The sequence below is a fragment of the Capsicum annuum genome, chromosome 9 (assembly GCF_002878395.1).
Source record: "Capsicum annuum cultivar UCD-10X-F1 chromosome 9, UCD10Xv1.1, whole genome shotgun sequence".
In the NCBI taxonomy this organism is placed as follows: Eukaryota; Viridiplantae; Streptophyta; class Magnoliopsida; order Solanales; family Solanaceae; genus Capsicum; species Capsicum annuum.
In genome coordinates this window covers 5,999,393-6,019,160 of record NC_061119.1, presented here as the reverse complement: position 1 = coordinate 6,019,160, position 19,768 = coordinate 5,999,393, and the positions used below count along the sequence as shown (strand labels likewise).

Below are 19,768 nucleotides of genomic sequence, written 5' to 3'. Positions count from 1 at the left end.
GGGGCACTTAGTTCTAGGGAAGTAAGGTTGCTTTATACCTCCCACTCGGTGCTAAAGATTTCCTCCAGACTTAGCTCAGATCATTTCAAAGACAATCAACAACAAAATAATTTCAGTAATATATAAATTTACACTGGGAGCCATCATGCTTCCCGTCTATCAAAATCAACCACGTTGTGGATTTCTTCCACACTCGAGTTCAAAACAACTCCATGAAGACCAAAAGGTCAAATCATTCAAAATATCTCAAATATTCAACATCATCGTGCTTATAACACACACTTTCTCAAAAAAACACAATTTCCAATGGGGATTCACGACCCAAATATCAAAATCATGATAAATATCATTCAAGATTCATGCTTTATATCTCCACACATGTAAATTAATCTTTCAAAGTCATAAACATCAAGAATTCATAATAATCATCATAAGATATAGGTTCATGCTTCAAATTCATAAAAATCAAATAAAAATCATTCCTTTGTAAAGAAAATTACTTTTTGGGCACAAGAACGAAAGAGAGTTCTTGTTGAAAAACCCCACATACCTTGAATGATGAACTTTAGATTGATGATTATTTTTGAGATGTTAATCGTGCCTTTGAATGATGGTTCTTGGAGTTCTTGAACTAGGAACTTGGAATCTTGAATAAATTTGAAGAATTAATGGTGAACTTTGGAGGTTCTTAAAGTTGGATGTAGGAGCTTAGGGTTTTATTTTTGAGGGAATTTGATGACTTATAACATATAATACTTCTAATAGGCTTTAATATAGGGTTTGGACAGATTTTGGGTGAGGAGGAATGACCGAAACGCCCCTAAAAATCAAATAATTCTCGAATCTGTCCTTTGGTGGACTGTTTTGATAGTTTGAAGTAGATCAACCATAACATTTTACTCCGATATCCAAATTGGATGAAAACAATTTCATTAGAAAGAGGACTCTCATATCTTTCCGTTTATATATAGTATCTCAACCAGATCATTGTGTACGAGGAGTTATAATCATTTGAAGTTGACCCGAAAATTCGCTTTTGATAGGCTGAAGTAGATCGATCATAACTTTTTTGCTCCAATAGACAAATTGGATGAAACCAATTTCATTGGAAAGAGGACTCACAGAGCTTTCCATTTATATATAGTAGATCACAAATATTATTCTTTACAAGGAGTTATGATCATTTAAAGTTGGAGCAATAATACGCTAGACCTCAGTATTTTTTCCTGCATGTCTTACTGTTCACTACTATTCACGGTTCTATCGGAATGTTCATAACTCTTCACTCTGGTGTCCTTTTGGATGATCCACATATCGTTGGAAAGCTTATTCGATACTCTACGTAATGGTGGGTCATAATCTAAGATATTCTGCACGAAAAATTTATAATTCGTTCTAGAAGATAGAACCCAATACGTTTACGCACAAAATTTCAGTAAAAAATTTCCCGGGGTATTACAGCTAATAGCTCTAAATATGGTATATCTATCTAGGGAGAAATCGATAGTCTAGTTCTATATATGAAGAGATTGAGTCACTTAATATGAATTGAACGTGGAAGTTTGATTCGTTGTTAAGGGGACAAATGGTAGTAGGTTGTAAATTGGATGTTGATTTGAAGAAAGCTTCTATACATGATAATTTGATAGATATGATGATCAAAACAGTATCGATCAATAAGTTTAGGCATTGCCTAGACTTGATTGGTGTGTGTAGTATGTAATGAGCTCTTTCGACGACTGAAGCAAGCAGTGAGGAGTTTTAATTGATGAAAGGAAGTTCAAGCCAAGGGGAGATTTGTTAATTATGTCTTGAATTTTCACCTTGTATATTTTAGGAAAATTATAATCCCTTTTGATTTAGGAAACCTTATGTCCTAATAGATTTGGAAAAGGAATATATTATCCTTTTAGGATTGGGCGAACCTCTTTCTAATAGGTTTGGTACTACTTGGGATCTATATATAAGGGATATAGTTTAGTATTCTAAAGCATTGTATTCTTCTTCTTTTCTTTCATAATGGAAAAGTCTCTTTTCTTTTGCTTGAAGGACTAGGACTATTCAACCCTCTTTAAATTCTTATGTTGTTTCTCTTCTCTATTTTCTTTCTTTGTGATTATATGATAGTTAACATGGTATTTTTGCAATAATTAGTATTGAAGCCAGGTTAGGGTTTCTACATATAATTAAGGTTTGAGATATCTCCATCATCTTTACCAAAGTATGATATAGAGAAATTCAATGAGGGATCTAGTTTTAGTTTATAAAAGGTTAGAATAAGGTCATTCCTGGTATTACGAGGGTTATGGAAGGAAAATGAGAGTTTCTCCCAGAAGAGTTGAAAGAATCAGAGATAGTAGTCCCAAAAAAAGGCATTGAGTGTGATTTACATTAGCATTATAGATAACGTTCTTCGAGAAATTGGTGAGGAGGAATATAAAGCAACAACGAGGAGAAGTTAGAAGATTTGTATTCTAGAAAATTGTTGATAAATATCCTCTACTTGAAAAAAAGGTTATACTATCTTTTATATAGTGGATTGCTCATCACTTTTTATGGATGTATGGTTGATTGGCCCAAACCATTTTAAATTATTGTGTCTCTTTTTGTGTATTTCTCATATGTCTTCTTATGTGGCATGTTTCAAGGTTTGTTTTGCTAGCTTCTATGTGACACCTGATTATTTTGAGTCCAACATTAAGTTTATGGAAGAACGACCAAGTTATTAGATCCATTAATAGGTGTTGTATGGTTTCTAGGAAAGGAAAATTGTCAAAAGAACTTTTTCATTTATCTCATTTTGCATCTTTTATATGTGAGGTAAGTAATAGGTTGTGAGAAAAGGCCTACTTCCTTACATAAATTGTTGATATTTTCAAAATAAAAATTGCTTGTATAAACGAACTCCCATATTCCTCTAAAAAATGATACTTTTTATTTACTCTAATTTTTTTCAGAAAACTTGCTTAACATCTTAAGAGGGTTAGTACGTACTATAGTATTGTCGTAGTCACGTATTTTATTATTCTCTAATGTCATCTAGTTATTTGTGGTCATGTTTTCTTTCAACCTTACTTTGCTTACTGCTATTCTAAATTGAGAGTCTATCAGAAATGGCTCCCAACCTCACAAAGGTAGGAGTAAAGTCTCATACATCCTACCCTCCCAAATTGTACTTGTGGATTACACTTGGTATGTTGTTTTTTTAATCTTCTTAACACCTAAGCTAAATCTATATAGCTAAAGAGAATTTGATGTGATGTAAAGAGAAGTAAACTTTGTGAGCTAACCAGATCTAATATAATTTTTTAGATGCTTCTTTATTAGTTATAGTACAATGGGGAACCAGAAGAAGAAATATATATGGAACAACTTGTAGGTTTCATAAAAAGGCGAAGAAAATAAAGTATGTCCACTTTGAAGGTCTATTTACTGCCTTAAACAATCTTCTAGATGATGATACTTATGTTTTCATAGTGCCAAAATATCGTGTGATTTTGTTATGATTCATGAAGATCATTGTGCATACATCAAAGTATCCAAAACTAAATTTGTGATTTTATCATTAATTGTAGACAACATACTTATAGCTACAAGTAACACTGAATATGTAAGAGAAATAAAAGAGTAGTTATCATCTACTTTTGAGATGAAAGATATGTGTGAAGCATCATGCATTCTTGGAGTTAAGATTTCAAGAGATCGATCAAAAAGATTGTTGTCTCTTTCACAAGAACCTTACATTGAGAAAGTTCTTGAACTCTTTAATATACAAGATTGCAAGCCCATACACACCATTTTCTAAAAGTGAAGATTTAAACCAAAGGATATACTTTCATACTCCACAAGAGAAGGAACAAATGAGAAAGGTTCCTTATGCCAACGCAGTCATAAGTCTAATGTTGTTTTGATGTGTACTACACTTGATATCTGTTATTATATTGGGTTAGTTAGTAGATATCAATATGACCCAGGACCGCAACATTGGAAAGTAGTTCAAAGAATATTGAAAGGTATCTCAAATGCGCAGTTGACTATTCTTTATGTTATCAAGGAAATGATTTGCAACTCAAACTCTACATTCATACTTACTAGGGAGGAGATTTAAATGAGAGAAAGTTCACCCCTGGATATGCATTCTTTCTTAACAATGATGCCACATCATGGAGTAGCAAGAAGTGGTCATATATAGCCTTATCTGTAATGGAAGTTGAATTCATAAAACTTTCATCTATTGTGGCTTAAATATTTTTCGGTCCATTTGATTGAGGATAACAATGTTGCTAAACCTGTCATAATCAATTATGATAGTCAGGCTGCAATAGCCTACACAAAGGATATAAAGAACCATGGAAAGATGAAACATATTGAAATAAAGTATAATTTTGTAAGAGACGTGATTGCAAAAAAGGAAGTTGTAACACCCCACATTTTTGAGCTAAAAAACGAACTGTCATTCCTACATGTGTAAGATCTAATTCCATGGTTTATATTTAAATTCCTTTGCCATGATCCTTATCCTAGTGTATGAAGTGATTATGAGATGAATAGTATTCATAGAAATCACTTTGAGCAAAGTTGAGCTAAGAATCTTTCATTCATCCAAAGTTGAATATTCGATTCTACAAGGATCTGCATGGAACATGTATAACATTTGATACACATAGGAATTTTCAGCTCAAGACCTATCAAATTGTAAATAATTGAATTATCTTTCTAACGATACGAATTTTGCCAAAATTCAATACCTGAGCGAAAAGTTACAACCATTTTTGTAAAGACGCAGTAAGCCGAGGCGATATGCCCACGACGCGCGCTCCATTTCCTGGGGCTATTTCCCAGGTTCTTTTTTTGCATTTTTAAGGGAAAAAGGGTCCTTTCCTTCACCCTAACCCATCCATAACATAAAATTTCAGCCTCAAGAAGCACCACTTGCATCCTTATTCAATTTCTCTCTCAAAATATTGAAAACCCTAACCACCTGTCCAAGAACAAGATTAAACTATTATTTCCCCAAAGATCAAGAATTCAAGTATTTAAGATCAAGATTTGCAAGAACTAATTAATATTTAGACTCCGTTCTTCTAACTACAAATCTAAGGTACATAGGGTTGTCCTAATCTCATGGGCATGATTTTGATACGAATTTAAATAATTTTTTAATAATTACTTAAGTATGTATGCGATTATAAATGGGGCTTCATTTTTAACACCAAAAACATGCATTGTGATATGGTTTTGAGAAGAATATTGAAAGAACATGGGGTTGTTTTCTTATAAATCTTGGTTGTTGAATTTGTGGACATGTGATTTGAATTTTGAAAAGTATTATAAGAATGTTTGGTTAATGTTGTGCTAATTTATAACTGGTGAAATTTCTTGACTATTTATGTTTTGGGAATCAATATGCATGTGTTGAATGAATTAAGTTCTTTGGTATCATATAATTAAATTGAATGAGAAGGGATGTGGAATGATCTAATGTAAATGACTGTCAAGTCGGGTTATGATGATACTTCTTTATTAATTGCCCTTAAGAGAACATGAAAGTAATGTTATGAGTGAGATGCATATTTCCTTCTATAATAGATTTCGAAACTGGGCTAATGTGAGTTAGGTGGTTACCCGAAGAAAGCACGAGTTAGAAGACTCTATGCTGGAAATCGTGATTTGTCGACACGGGCCATTGGTACCTGCTATGTGAGCTTGTGTTCCTAATATTATGTGATCCCAATTGAGGACTATGGTTTGGAACCCTGCTTTGTAATCTTGCGCCCAACTACGATATGTAATTTTGATTAGGGCATCGACACCCTACTTTGTGATCTTGTGTGCCCTTCCTTCATTAGTACTCCAATCTTGGTGGCCACCGAGATATGGTAGTCAGTGAAAACTATGAAATTATAGGGTGTACCGCCTAGCTCAACCGTGTTGAGGGAAATTAAACCACATAGGGTAAAAATGTTATTGAAACTCAAATACTTTACCCATGTATTTTCGAACGAATTTTGTGATACTCTGTTTTACAAAGGCTCTCATCTATGTTGTATTATAAAAATGTACTTTTGTTTTTAGATTATTCTACGTACCAGTACATCTGTATTGACCCCCTATATTTTAGGGTCTAAGGCTCAGTCCAGGGCCCCACTAAGCTGTAGATTTGTCAGACAACAGTGTACAGTCGGTGAGCCTCCCTTACTTTGAAAGGACATTTTTATAGCATTGTTACTTCATTGTAGTACAGCTCCAACTGGGGGCCTTGTCCCAGCTTTAAGTAAGATATTGACTTTGATGTATTAGAGATTTCGCAGACTAATGGTAGATATTGTTGGAGGTTTATGTAATTTTATTCTTGGATTATTCAGCTGATTTATAACATTGGCCATGTGTTCGTATGTTGAAACTTCCGTATCTCTTTACACTGCTTGAATGATGTGCATGATTGCCAGAAAGAAAAAGGGGCTCAGACCATTATAGTTCGGAACACCTGTCACGGCTAGTGCCTAGTTCGGGTCATTACAGAAGTGAACGTGAAATACATATCTACGCATCAAATGATTGCAGGTTCATTTACAGAACCCATAACTTGTGGTGTTTATGAAATGCATGTAAAATCATTAGATTTACAAAAATATTGATGTATTTACTTTTTTATTTTTTTCAATCATGTTCATGTAAATTCCCATTAATGAGGTTAGTGCTGATTAAAACCTAATTTTACATCTTGTTGTTTCATATATATATATATATTATTTTTCTTTATGTGGTGCACATAAATATTTGAGGATAAAAAGTACGTCAAACAAACAAAAAAAATTGACCTATTTACACAGACAAAAAGATCGCCTCTATTGTCTAAGTGACAAGTAGTAAAGATGAGACAGTTAAAACCTTATTATTATCAGACGTGATGATAAAAAAGATTTGAAAGTTTATAATTAGAATGTCATTTGTTAGATTGTGTTTAATCACATGTGATTAAAATGAATTAGTCTAGTTCTATTGTAAGATGTGAGTTTTGAAGATTAAAATGATTAAGTAAATTTGTGAACTCAAAGTTAGACATAAGTTGTCTGAACTATCACCTGCATAGTATTTAATTTATAAAAGAAATACGCTTCATAAGAAAGGATTCAGTACTATGATACATGCTTGTTTGTGAAACAAGTACATAATGATCAACTCAAAATTAAGAAAAAGAGTTTATGAGAAATATGAATGTCATAAATGATCTAGGGTACTGCATACTATAACCTGCTCTAAGTTTCACTGATCGAGATATTGTATATTTCTAATAGATGTATAGTAACAAAGCTCTCGAAGTATGCAATGGTCATACGGTCTACTTGTTAGGTATGAAAGTTACAGAATAGGAATGAGAGTTGACCCATTATATGTGAGCATGAGATGAATGAAATTGGATCGGAATCCATATAAAAGAAAAAATAAATAAATAATTATTGATATATTTATATTATTAATTTAAAGGGAAGAGATACAATTATTTGAAGAGTTGTCTCCCGTTGGATAAGAGAAACAACTATTTGAAGATTCGTATCCCTTTGGTATCAAAATATTCTCTTGTCTAAACCTATGTAACTTTTCCCATAAAAAGAAAAATTGAAAGAAAAAGTTCTTCTCCTTCTCTCTTCTCCAATTCCGTATAAACTCAATTGAAGATTCTTGTATGGATTTCTTCTAAGAAAGCATTAGAAGAACTCTGTAATAGGTACGTGATCATAGACTGTGGCAATTTTGATGTAGTTCATATTTATATACATGTGATGTGATGGCACTAATTGACTAGTAAAACAATATTAAATAATCTTGCAAAATGTGTGTTTGATTAAATTCTTCAAGTTTCAAACCTTCTATGAAGGCCAAGAGTTCCATTTAATTGTCAATAGCAATGTGATAACTTCTAGAAAAGGGAATTTCTATTTTAATGACTCCCCCAATACCTTTTATATTAGGATAACCTAAGCAAGAGTTATCAGTATTGAGCTTTTAACTGGGGGCATTTTGTTAAAAGTGATAAAAGAGTTTTAAAATGAGGTATAGGTGACTCAAGTTTAAATAATTGAGTGTAAGTGACTATTACTTTATTAAGGATTAAGAAAGTAAGGGAAGATTGAGAATAACCCACAAATTTTTAATTTATACTTTGATCCAATGTAAAACCTAATATAACTAAAAAAAAAGGGGAAAAAGGTGTTTTTCTCTCTCTTTTCATTTATTGTAGTTTTCTCTCTCTTCACTATTTTTGTTGTTCATTATTGTTTTTGTTTTATTCATCATCTTTTTCTTCATTATCATCATCTTCTTCTTCTTTATCATCTCTTCTTGTTCATTATCATCATCTTCTTGTTGTTGACCATTGTTGTTGTTACTGCTACTATTGCCACTTGATCAATTTTTTTAGGTCAAATTTTATTCGTATATCACTTGGGCATTATTTCATAGGTTATTTTAGTAAGTAAAATTATAAGTTTTGGTTAAATTTCTCATCGGGATGTATCTTCTAATGTTGTTTTTCCAACAATGGATAAAACATGTAACGTTAATCCAACATATATGTAATATGTTGCAACATATGACTTATCTGTTGCAACAAATTGTTAGTAATCTGCTGCAACAAATGAGTAATATGTTAAAACAGATTACTCATCTGTTGATTCGTATTATAGTATTGTAACATGAATCCAATATATTGGTCATCTATTGCAACATGTGAATCATCTATTGCAATAGATTACTTACTTGTTTCAACAGATAACTCATACGTTGGATTCATATAGCAGGTTCTATCTATTGTAGCAGTAGCATATATACCAAATAAGAAAATCAACAAAAATCATAATTTTAATTACCGAATCATTTATGAATTAATGTCCAAGTGATATACAAACATAATTTAATCTAAATTTTTTAAAAAAAATTTAACAGGGACATAACGAATAAGTGAAACACATGAAAATTTTCATGAAATAGGTAAAGAAGACAAAAATAGTGTATCATACATCAAATGCAAAAGGATTAAGGGGACAAACGTTTGAGTTCTCCTAAAAATATTTAAGTTCCCTAGTATGTTAATTGCTTTCTAATAGATAACCCATCTTTTACAATAAATTTTCTATCTGTTTGCTAATTTCCACATGTTAGTCATCTGTTGATTCAAATTAAAAAATTATTAATAATAACTAAATTGATTTAACTATAATTAAAGATAAGCCTTTAGACAATGAGACAAACATTTGAGTTCTCCTAAAAACATTTGAGTTCCCTAGTATTTTAATTATTTTCTAATAGATGACCTATTTGTTGCAACAAGTTAGTCATCTGTTGCAAAAAAAGCTTATAATAGGTTAGTCATTTGTTGATTCAAATTAAGCAATTATTATTAATAACTAAATTAATTAAATTAAAATTGAAGACAATTCTTTAAGACAAAACCTTAGACAAGGGGACAGACGTTTGAGTTCTACTAAAAACATTTGATCTTTAGTATTATAAATTGTTTTTGAACATATATCATGTCTATTTGATAATTTTCAACAGATTAGTCATATATTGCAACAACTTAGTCATCTGTTGCAATAGCTGTCCTTATCTGTTTGATAATTTTTAATAGATGAGTCATTTATTGAACAGGTTAGTCAACTGTTGCAATAAATGTCTATATTTGGTTGGTCATTTTTTGCATATGCCTTTATATGTTTGGTCTTTTCCAATAGATTACTCATCTGTTGCAACGTGTTAGTCATCTATTGATTCAAATTAATCCATTATTAGTAATAACTAAATTAATTTAACTAAAATAAAATATGAATTAATAAGTTCAATTACAGTTTCAACTAATCTCTTGGTAATTACACGATCAACGAAATGTATTCGTCCTGAGTAGAGTGATCAAATAACCAATTTTATTTGAAATGATTAAAATTAAGCCATTATTACTAATAACTATATTGATTTAACTAAAATTAAAAATGAATTGATGAGTTCACTTACAATTTTAATTAATCTCATAGTAATTACATGATTAACTAAGTGTATTCATCCCGAGTAGAGTGATAAATAGACCAATTTTATTTGAAATGATTCAAATTAAGTCATTATTAGTAATAATTAAATTGATTTAACTAAAATTAAAGATGAAATTATAATTTTAATTAACCTCATAGTAATTACACAATCAATCAAGTGTATTTGTCATTAATAGAGTGATCAATTGACTAATTTTGTTTGAAATGAATTAAATTAAGCCATTATTCGTAATAACTAAATTGATATAACTAGAATTAAAGATAAATTAATGAGTTTACTTACAATTTCAATTAATCTCATGGTAATTACAAGATCAACTAAGTGTATTCGTCTCTAGGAGAGTGATCAATCGATCAATTTTATTTGAGACGGTTCAAATTATGCCATTATTAGTAACAAGTAAATTAATTTTAACTAAATTAAAGATGAATTGATAAGTTTACTTGCAATTTCAATTAATTTCATAGTAATTTAATGATCAACTAAGTGTATTCATCTTGTATAGAATGATTAATTGACCAATTTTATTTGAAATAATTCTAATTAAGCAATTATTAGTAATAACTAAATTGAGTTAACTAAAATTAAAAATAAAATCATAGACAAGGGGACAAATGTTTGAGTTCTCCTAAAAAGATTCGAGCTTTAGTATTTTAAATTGTTTTCCAACTTATATTCTATTTGTTTGATAATTTTCAACAGATGAGTCATATGTTGCAACAACATAGTCATCTATTGCAAAATGTGTCTATATTTGTTTGATAGTTTTCAATAGATAAGTCATTTATTGCAACAGGTTAGTCTTCTGTTACAACATATGCCGATATTTATTTGGTCATTTTCAACAGATGTTTTTATCTGTTTGGTTATTTTGAACAGATGTCTTTATCTATTTGGACATTTTCAAATGATATTGATTCATATGAAGTCATTATTAGTAATAACTAAATCGATATAACTAGAATTAAACATGAACTAATAAGTTCAATTATAATTTCAATTAATCTCATGGTAATTACACGATCAACTAAGTGTGTTCGTCCTGACTAGAGTGATCAATTAGTCAATTTTATTTGAAGGGATTCAAACTACGCAATCATTTGAAATAACTACTTGATTTAATTAAAATTAAAGATGAATTGGTAAGTTCAATTACAATTTTAATTAATCTCATAATAATTACATGATTAACTAAGTGTTTCGTCTTGAGTAGAATGATCAACTTACCAATTTTGTTCGAAATATTTGAAATTAAGCCATGATTAGTAATAACTATATTGGTTTAACTAAAATTAAAGATGAATTGATAAGTTCACTTATAATTTCAATTAACTCATAGTAATTATATGATTAACTAAGTGTATTTGTCCTCAGTAGAGTGATGTAACACCCCGTACTTTTTTCTAGCTTAAATTCTCTCCTAGAATGCCAAAACTGGCTTCAAAAATGAATACCATTTTATTCCTATGTAATTTTTAATATTTTGACCTCTCATTGTGTGTGAAATTGAATAAGATTTCCATAGATATAAAATTCACCTAAATCCGACACCCGGGTGAAGAATTATGGCCATTTTAGTAAGATAGAACCATCAGCGCATCACGGAGCCAAACAAAATGACAATCGTCAAAATCCAGTAAGCCTCTGCGATTATGGTGTGTTGCTCCAAGGCTCAAAATAGAAATGGTCCATTTCCAGTGTTCCAACATGACTCCACCGCATTGTGGTGCCCTTCCAGTTCGCATCCAAGGTAGCAACGCGATACCACCGGATCGCGCCACCAACCAGTTTCCCAGTCGTCCACTTTCTAGTGAGCTGATGCGATTTCACCACATTGTACCATCATGTAAAATTGGGATTTTGTTCACGGTTTGTTATTTAATTTTAAGGACCATTTGGTAATTTCCCAAAGCCCTTAATCATCCTAAATACGGGATTTATACCCATAATAGCTAAAATTGCTCATTATGTTAACTATTCCTCAAGAACAAAAGTTTTGTCTCTCAAATTAGCAAACCCTAGTCTCAAGAAATCAAGGTCAATTTTAAGATTCCTTCCAAGAACTTCAAGAACTGATCGAATTAAGGTGTGTTAGATTTTTATTTATGGTTATCTTCCACTCATGAAGCCCAAGAATCTCTTTTCAAAGTACAAGGTTGTGTATTTATGAGTTTTCATGATTTACCTGAATTGAAGTTCCTGTTTATGTTGATGTTGGGTGTTGATTCATGTTTTAGATTATAATTTCCAAGATTTGATCCTAGTATGCGATGATTTGCATGATGTTCATGATAAATCCTTCAAGTTGCAAGTTCATTGATGTAGCCATGATACCTAGATATAGTAAATTGTTGTATAACCAAAGCATGTGCCCCATATGTTTGATAAAATGTCAATGTGAATGAATTAGTGCCATTATAGCAGGTCAACATGAGATCCCCATTTATGTACAAGTTAATGCATGCTAAGTGTTTGATGATAGGCCTTAGTGAATGAATCATCACATAGTAATATGCATTCCTATTCATGTACAAGTTCATGACTTTCAAGTGTTTGAAGAAATGCCTCATTGATTGTAGTATGAATGGTAGACTATTGTCATGTTATTCAAAAATTATCATGCTTTATATTATCCATGCAACCGAGTTCTGGGGGTATTTAATACCCTACAATTTAGTTGTTTGCCTAGAGACAATGTCAATTACAGAATTGTCTTAGTCATGCCATGATCAGTAGGATTCCATTAGTTACAGAACTTAGAAAAACTCAGTAATCTCAGTATATATCCAATCCAGTGTAAGTGGTTAGTTCAGAAACTCAGTGGCATTCAATCAGATAACAGAATTCAGTAGTATTTCATCAGTCAACAAAACCAAGTGAACACAGTTAAATCAGCCAGGTAACTTGATCAATAACAGATTCAACCCAGTCTAGTACAGTTTAAGAATTAGTTCAGGGTCTATTCAATTGGGAGTGGGAATCAGCACTGAGCGAGAGCAGGGATGATGGCTTCCCCATTAGTTAGGAAGAGTCATTAGTAGCAGTCCCTGTACTCTAGAACTAAGTAGCCACCGTAGGATTAGGAGTCACCCATTAGATTAAGGCTTGGCTACCTCCAAGGGGTCACCCATCAGATTAGGCTTGACTTACGTTTTAGGGTCACCCATTAGATAAGATTGACCACAGTAGTATCTTTACCCGTAGCACGGTACTGACACCCTTCCAGCTGGGGTTACAGGTTGGACCCCACTAGTTTAGATTTTGGGCATGTCAATTAGATGATTACTTCCCATAGTTTAAGTTTCAGTCTCAGTCTTCAGAATAGAACTCAGTTCATAATTTTAGAAATCAGGACTGTCAGATATAGTCACTAAGCCCAGGAAAGAACTAAGATAGTTATACAGATTTAGGACTATTCAATACAGTCAATCAATATTAGTATTCGAATATTTAGAGATTACTCGCTAGATAGTCCTGATCTTAGGGGTCACCTGTTAGATAGGATCGACCCCACAGCAGTTATCAGTAATTCAGTAATAGTATACTCAATTATCAGTAATACAGATTATCAGTGATCTCAAATTATCAGTATAATCAGTTATCAATAATTAGATCCAGTTATGGTATACTCAGTCACAGTATGCATAGTATGTTTAGTAGTTACAGATCCTCCATGTATGCTAATCCAGCTCTTGCATACCTTTCAGTTAGTTATTATTCATACATATGAACAATTACATTTAGCCTTACATCATCTAGCATACCAGTATATTCTCACGTAATGACGTATACTTTTCTCTTGTGCTATGGTGTCTTATGCCATAGGTTCAGACGCATGAGCTCCCGAGCACCCTTAGCAATTCAGATTCAGCCAGCAGCAGTAGACCTAGCAGTGAGTCCTCATCATTCAAGGATGTTCCTTATTTTATCATTGTATTATATTCGATATTTTGGTAAATGGAGTTAGTTGGAGGATTGTCCTATCAACCCCACAGTTCAGATAGATTAGAGGTTTTTTAGACAGTTGTTTTAGTTTTGGTATTATTATACCTTCCACAGTTTTATTTAAGTTTTGAACCTTATGGAAAGTTTTTGCCAAATTTTTGCATTATATAGTATTATTATTCAGTTATTGCAGCAGGCACCAGTCATGGGTTAGCTTGTGGTCCTTTGGGATTATAAGCACCGTGTAGCGTCTGAGTTTCACAATCCGGGGTGTTAAAAGTGATCAATTGACCAATTTTATTTAAAATGATTCAAATTAATTAATTATTAGTAATAACGACATTTATTAAGCTAAAATTAAAAATAAACTTACAATTTCAATTAATCTCGTACTAATTAAATGATCAACTAAGTGTATTCATCATGAATAGAGCGATCAATTTATCAATTTTATTTAAACTTTATAAAATTAAGTCAATATTCGTAATAATTAAATACATATGATTAAAATTAAATATGAATTGATAAGTTCACTTGAAATTTCAATTAATCTCATAGTAATTACATGATCAACTAAGTGTATTCGAGGAGAGTGATTAATTGACTAATTTTATTTGAAATGATACAATTAAGTCATTATTAGTAATAACTAAATTGATTTTAACCAAATTAAAGATGAATTGATAAGTTCACTTATAATTTTATTTAATTTTATAATAATTACATGATCAACTACGTGTATTCATCGGAAATAGAATGATCAATTGACCAATTTTCTTTGAAATGATTAAAATTAAGCAATTATTAGTAATAACTAAATTGATCTAACTAAAATTAAGTATGAATTAATAAGTTTAATTATAGTTTCAATTAAACTAATGGTAATTACACGATCAACTAAATGTATTCGTCATTGGCCAATATTATTTGAAATACTTCAAACTAAGCTGTAATTGGAAATAACATTATTTATTTAACTAAAATTAAAGATGAATTAGTAAGTTCAATTACGATTTCAATTAATCTAATAGTAATTATATGATCAACTAAGTGTTTCGTCCTGAGTAGAATGATCAGTTGACCAATTTTATTTTAAATGATTCAAATTAAGTCATTATTATTAATAAATAAATTGATTTAATAATTAAAATTTTAATTAATCTCATAGTAATTATATGATCATTTAACTGTATAATCTATTGAAGTATATTTAATCTGTTGCAATAGATTAGTCATCTGTTGAAAATTATCAAATAGATATACACATATGTTGCAACAAATTGTTTACTAGTTGTAACAAATATCTTTATCTATTTGGTAATTTCTAAGAGATGATCAATCTGTTGCAACATATGACTTTTATGTTTGTTTATTTCCAACAGATTACTAATTTATTGCAAAAGATGACCAATCTATTGCACCAGATGTCTTTATCTATTTGGTTATTTTCAACATATTACTAATTTATTGTGACAGACGGTCAATCTATTGTAATAGATGTCTTTATCTACTTGGTCATTTCAAATATATTATCTATCTGTTGCAACAGATCGACCATCTGTTATCACTATATCTTTCACTTGGTTGTAATAGTAAATAATCTTTTGTTGTTATTTGATTTTAGTCTATGACTTTGCTCTCAACCAAACACTTTCTTTCTTGTAATTGATACTTTCCACCCCCGAACGCTCCAAAACCTACACCTCTCGACATCTTAAGAAAAAAGAAATAGGCAGAACGAAAAAAAATAAGAATAAACTCAGTCGATCAAATATAGATATTCTCATTCATTACATACAAAACATTTACAACATTAGGTAGATCCGATGAAATAAATTACATATGATAAAAAATACATAGCCTTATTATTATTATTTTTGTTATTATTATTATTATTATTATTATTATTATTATTATTATTATTATTATTCTCAATCGGAAATCCATTAGGCAGCAGACCCCTCAGCCTTCAAATCTCATGAAGAACTCTTGCTTTCGTGATGCCCAACTCTCACCGAAGTTCATGAACCATCCTTTTAAGTTCCTGCAAGGTGTCAAATAGAATTTCCATGTACCAAATCGGATCAGTCATATCTAGAACATGCATAAGCAAATAACGTAAAACACTAAACCAAATATACTACCAACTAGTAGCTTAACCAAAAAAAATGTGAAATTTAACTAGAAAATAAAACATACCTCAACGGACGAACAAGAAATTTAATTTTGAAAGAGATGTGGTTGAAGATGTAATGACATTTTTATGCAACACAATATGCAAGAGATAGAGCTGGGAGACCTATTTATAAAAGACTGAATGAGTGAGTAGTGTATGTGTTAGGAAAAAAATTCCGACCGTTCTCTTTTTTTAATAATTATATGCCTTAATTAAATAAAACTTGGTGACTTGTTGATTATTTAAATTTAAAAAATTGATTTAAATACAAAAAAGGTGAAAAGTTATCATAACTTTTCACCTTTTTTATATTTTACTTATTTAAATTAAATAGCTACAAAATTGTGTTTATCATATTTTTTTATTTTATTTAATTACGAATCATTTTTTAATTAAAAGATTGAAAAGTCATGACCCTTGAGTTCTTCCAACAAATGATCTATCTATTGCATCATATGGTTCATCTGGTGCAACCCCTTCTGTTGCAACATATGACTCATCTATTGGAATAACTGATTCATTTTTTCTATATATGATTCATCTTTTGCAATAAATGGCCCATCAGTTGTAATAGATGACTCATATATTGCAACTGATTGTTCATCTATTGAAAAAAATAAATCAGTAGCAAGATTTATTCAATAGAACCAATAATAACTCATCATTTATCAATACACCATTTTTACCAAGACCAACAACTTATCAATTTAGTTGTTACTAATAATGGCTTAATTTGAATCATTTCAAATTAAATTGGTCAATTATTAATTCATATTTAAGTTTAGTTAAGTCAATTTAGTTATTATGAATAATGGCTTAATTTGAATCAATAGATGTCTAACATGTTGCAACATATGAATCCTCTGTTAAAAATTACCAAACAGATAAAGACATCTATTGAAAATGATCAAACAGATATAGACATTTGTTGCAACAGATGACTAACCCGTTGCAATAACTAACTCATCTATTGAAAATTATCAAATAGATATAGGCATCTGTTGCAATAGATGACTAAGTTGTTGAAACTTATAACTCATTTGTTGGAAATTATCAAACAGATATGATATATGTTGAAAAGTAATTAAAAATACTAAAGCTCAAATATTTTTAGGAGAAATCAAATTTTTGTCCCCTTGTCTAAGGTCATGTCTTAGAGACTTTTCTTCAATTTTAATTAAATCAGTTTAGTTATTATCAATAATTGCTTAATTTGAATTAACAAATGACTAACCTGTTATAAACATCTTTTGCAACAGATGACTAACTTGTTGCAACAAATAGGTCATCTGTTGGAAAATAATTAAAATAGTAGGGAACAAACATTTTTAGGAGAACTCAAATGTTTGACCCATTGTCTTAAAGACTCATCTTTAATTTTAGTTAAATCAATTTAGTTATTTATAATAATTGCTTAATTTGAATCAACAAATGACTAACATGTTACAACAGATGATTCATCTATTGGAAAATATCAAATAGATATAAAATTTGTTGTAACAGATAGGTCATCTATTAGAAAGTAATTAAAATACTACAGAACTTAAATTTTTTTAGGAGAACTCAAATATTTGTCCCCTTGATCCTTTTTCATTTGAAGTATGGTATACTGTTTTTGCCTTCTTTATCTGTTTCGTGAAATTTTTCATACGTTTCACTTATTCGTTGTGCCCCTGTTGAAATATTTTAGGTCAAACTTTATTTGTATATCACTTGTACATTACTTTAAAGGTAATTTTGTAAGTAAAATTATGATTTTTGTTGAATTTCTTATTTGGTGTATTTGCTACTGCTACAATGGATAGAACCTGTAACATGAATCCAACATAAGAGTTATCTGTTACAACAAGTGATTAATCTGTTATAACAGATGATTCACCTATTGCAACAGATGACCAATAAGCTGGATTTGTGTTATAACACTATAGTATGAATCCAAAAGATGAGTAAATTGTTGTAATATATAAATCATCTCTTGCAACAAATAAGTAATCTTTTGCAACATATGACTCATCTATTGCAATAGATTACCAATATATGGTTGCAACATATGACTCATCTATTGTAGTATATGATTCATATGTTGCAGCAGATTACTCATCTGTTGGATTCACGTTACGTGTTTTATCCATTCTTGATAAAACAACAGTACCAGATATACCTTGATAAGAAATTCAACTAAAAATTATACTTTTGCTTACTAAAATCACCTGAGTAACACACACTAAGAACATAAATATTTACCAACAACATCAATATTTTACAAACACAAATAACAAAAAACATAAAAAAAATAATAACAAAAACCAACAAATCAACAGTTGTTTGTTAGATTTCGTCACAAAGATGTCTCTTAAAATATACTAAAATTCAACTCTCGCTATTTTTACAACAATATTCGACAATAAGTACTACAATAATAATAAAAAGTTATATTTCACTCTAAAATGAGAAGAAAAGAAATACAACAAATTAGGGTATTCTTGAGTCCACATTGTAAATTTAAGAAACAAATATGTAAATTGTTAACTCATACTATAAAAGAAGTTAACTCAAGTTCCTCATTTTCTTCATAATTTAAAAACCCTAATTTTGTACCTGTAAAAATTGAAAAGAAATGATGAATAACTCGAAGTTGTTATTGCCAGAGAATGTTGTCACATCGACTGACGGTTGAAAGTAAAAAAGTAATGGGCAAGAACTCAAAACTATTTATCGTTGGAGGTTGAAGTTGCAGAAGATTGAAGGGAGAAATTTGGAAAGTTGTTGGTCGGGAATATTTGAGAGAAAAACTATCTAGAGAAAGAGAGGAGAGGCCATTGATTTGTAGAGAGAGGGGAGTTTTGTGGGTGTAGGTTGATTTATATTTTTGGAAAGATTAGAAATTTTTGAAAATATTAATCAAGTCCGCAATTAACTTAATCAAGTTTTCTCATTATGTTTAACCTTTTAAGTAGGTCAATGTCACAAATCCTTCGTTCAGGACTTAAATGACACCTTTCCTTCAATTTTCTCTTTTAATTGATCCTACTTACACACAACAACTCATCTTAACATTATTATAATTTTTATTTCATTTAGACAGATTTAAAAATCACAAATCTCCATCATAATATATTGAGAAGAGAAAATGGCCTAAAGCCCCCATACCTTTACCCCAAATCCCAACTACACACATATACTTTGCTGAGGTCGTATGGCACCCCTGAACTATTTTATAGTGGAATTACTACCCCCCTGAACTATTTTAAAGTGAATTATTACCCCCTTAAAAACTGACAACCAGTTATTTGGGCATATGGTGTGATGCACGCATTGCCACGTAATGCCACGTCATTGCCACATTATTTTTTCTTTTTTTACTCTAAAAAAATTATTATTTAACATTATCATTTCCTTTTTTCTTCCCCTTTCCCATTTTGCTCCATTTTTTTCTTCAACCCAATTTCAACTTCTTGTGTCAAAAATAGAAAATGAGTGTGCAAATGTACTCACACATACACACGTATGTTCTTCTTCAACCCATTAATGGCGGATAAATACTCCTTAAATCTTTTCATCTCTTTTTGCTCAAGATCACCATTAATGGCGAATTCTTCC

General features: G+C 30.6%; 1 long non-coding RNA gene across 3 annotated transcripts in view; it reads left to right on the top strand.

Moving 5' to 3' along the window:
- Positions 1-6,636, top strand: part of LOC107853766 — a 28,771-nt gene extending 22,135 nt beyond the window's left edge. The window contains exon 3 of one of the 3 annotated variants that reach the window (XR_001669864.2): positions 6,450-6,636. This is a non-coding gene — a long non-coding RNA (uncharacterized LOC107853766). Of the gene's footprint in view, positions 1-6,121; positions 6,333-6,365; positions 6,385-6,449 lie in introns of those variants that run through there. The other 2 variants (XR_007044398.1, XR_001669863.2) reach the window with 2 other exon arrangements.
- The last annotated feature ends 13,132 nt before the right edge of the window (positions 6,637-19,768 follow it).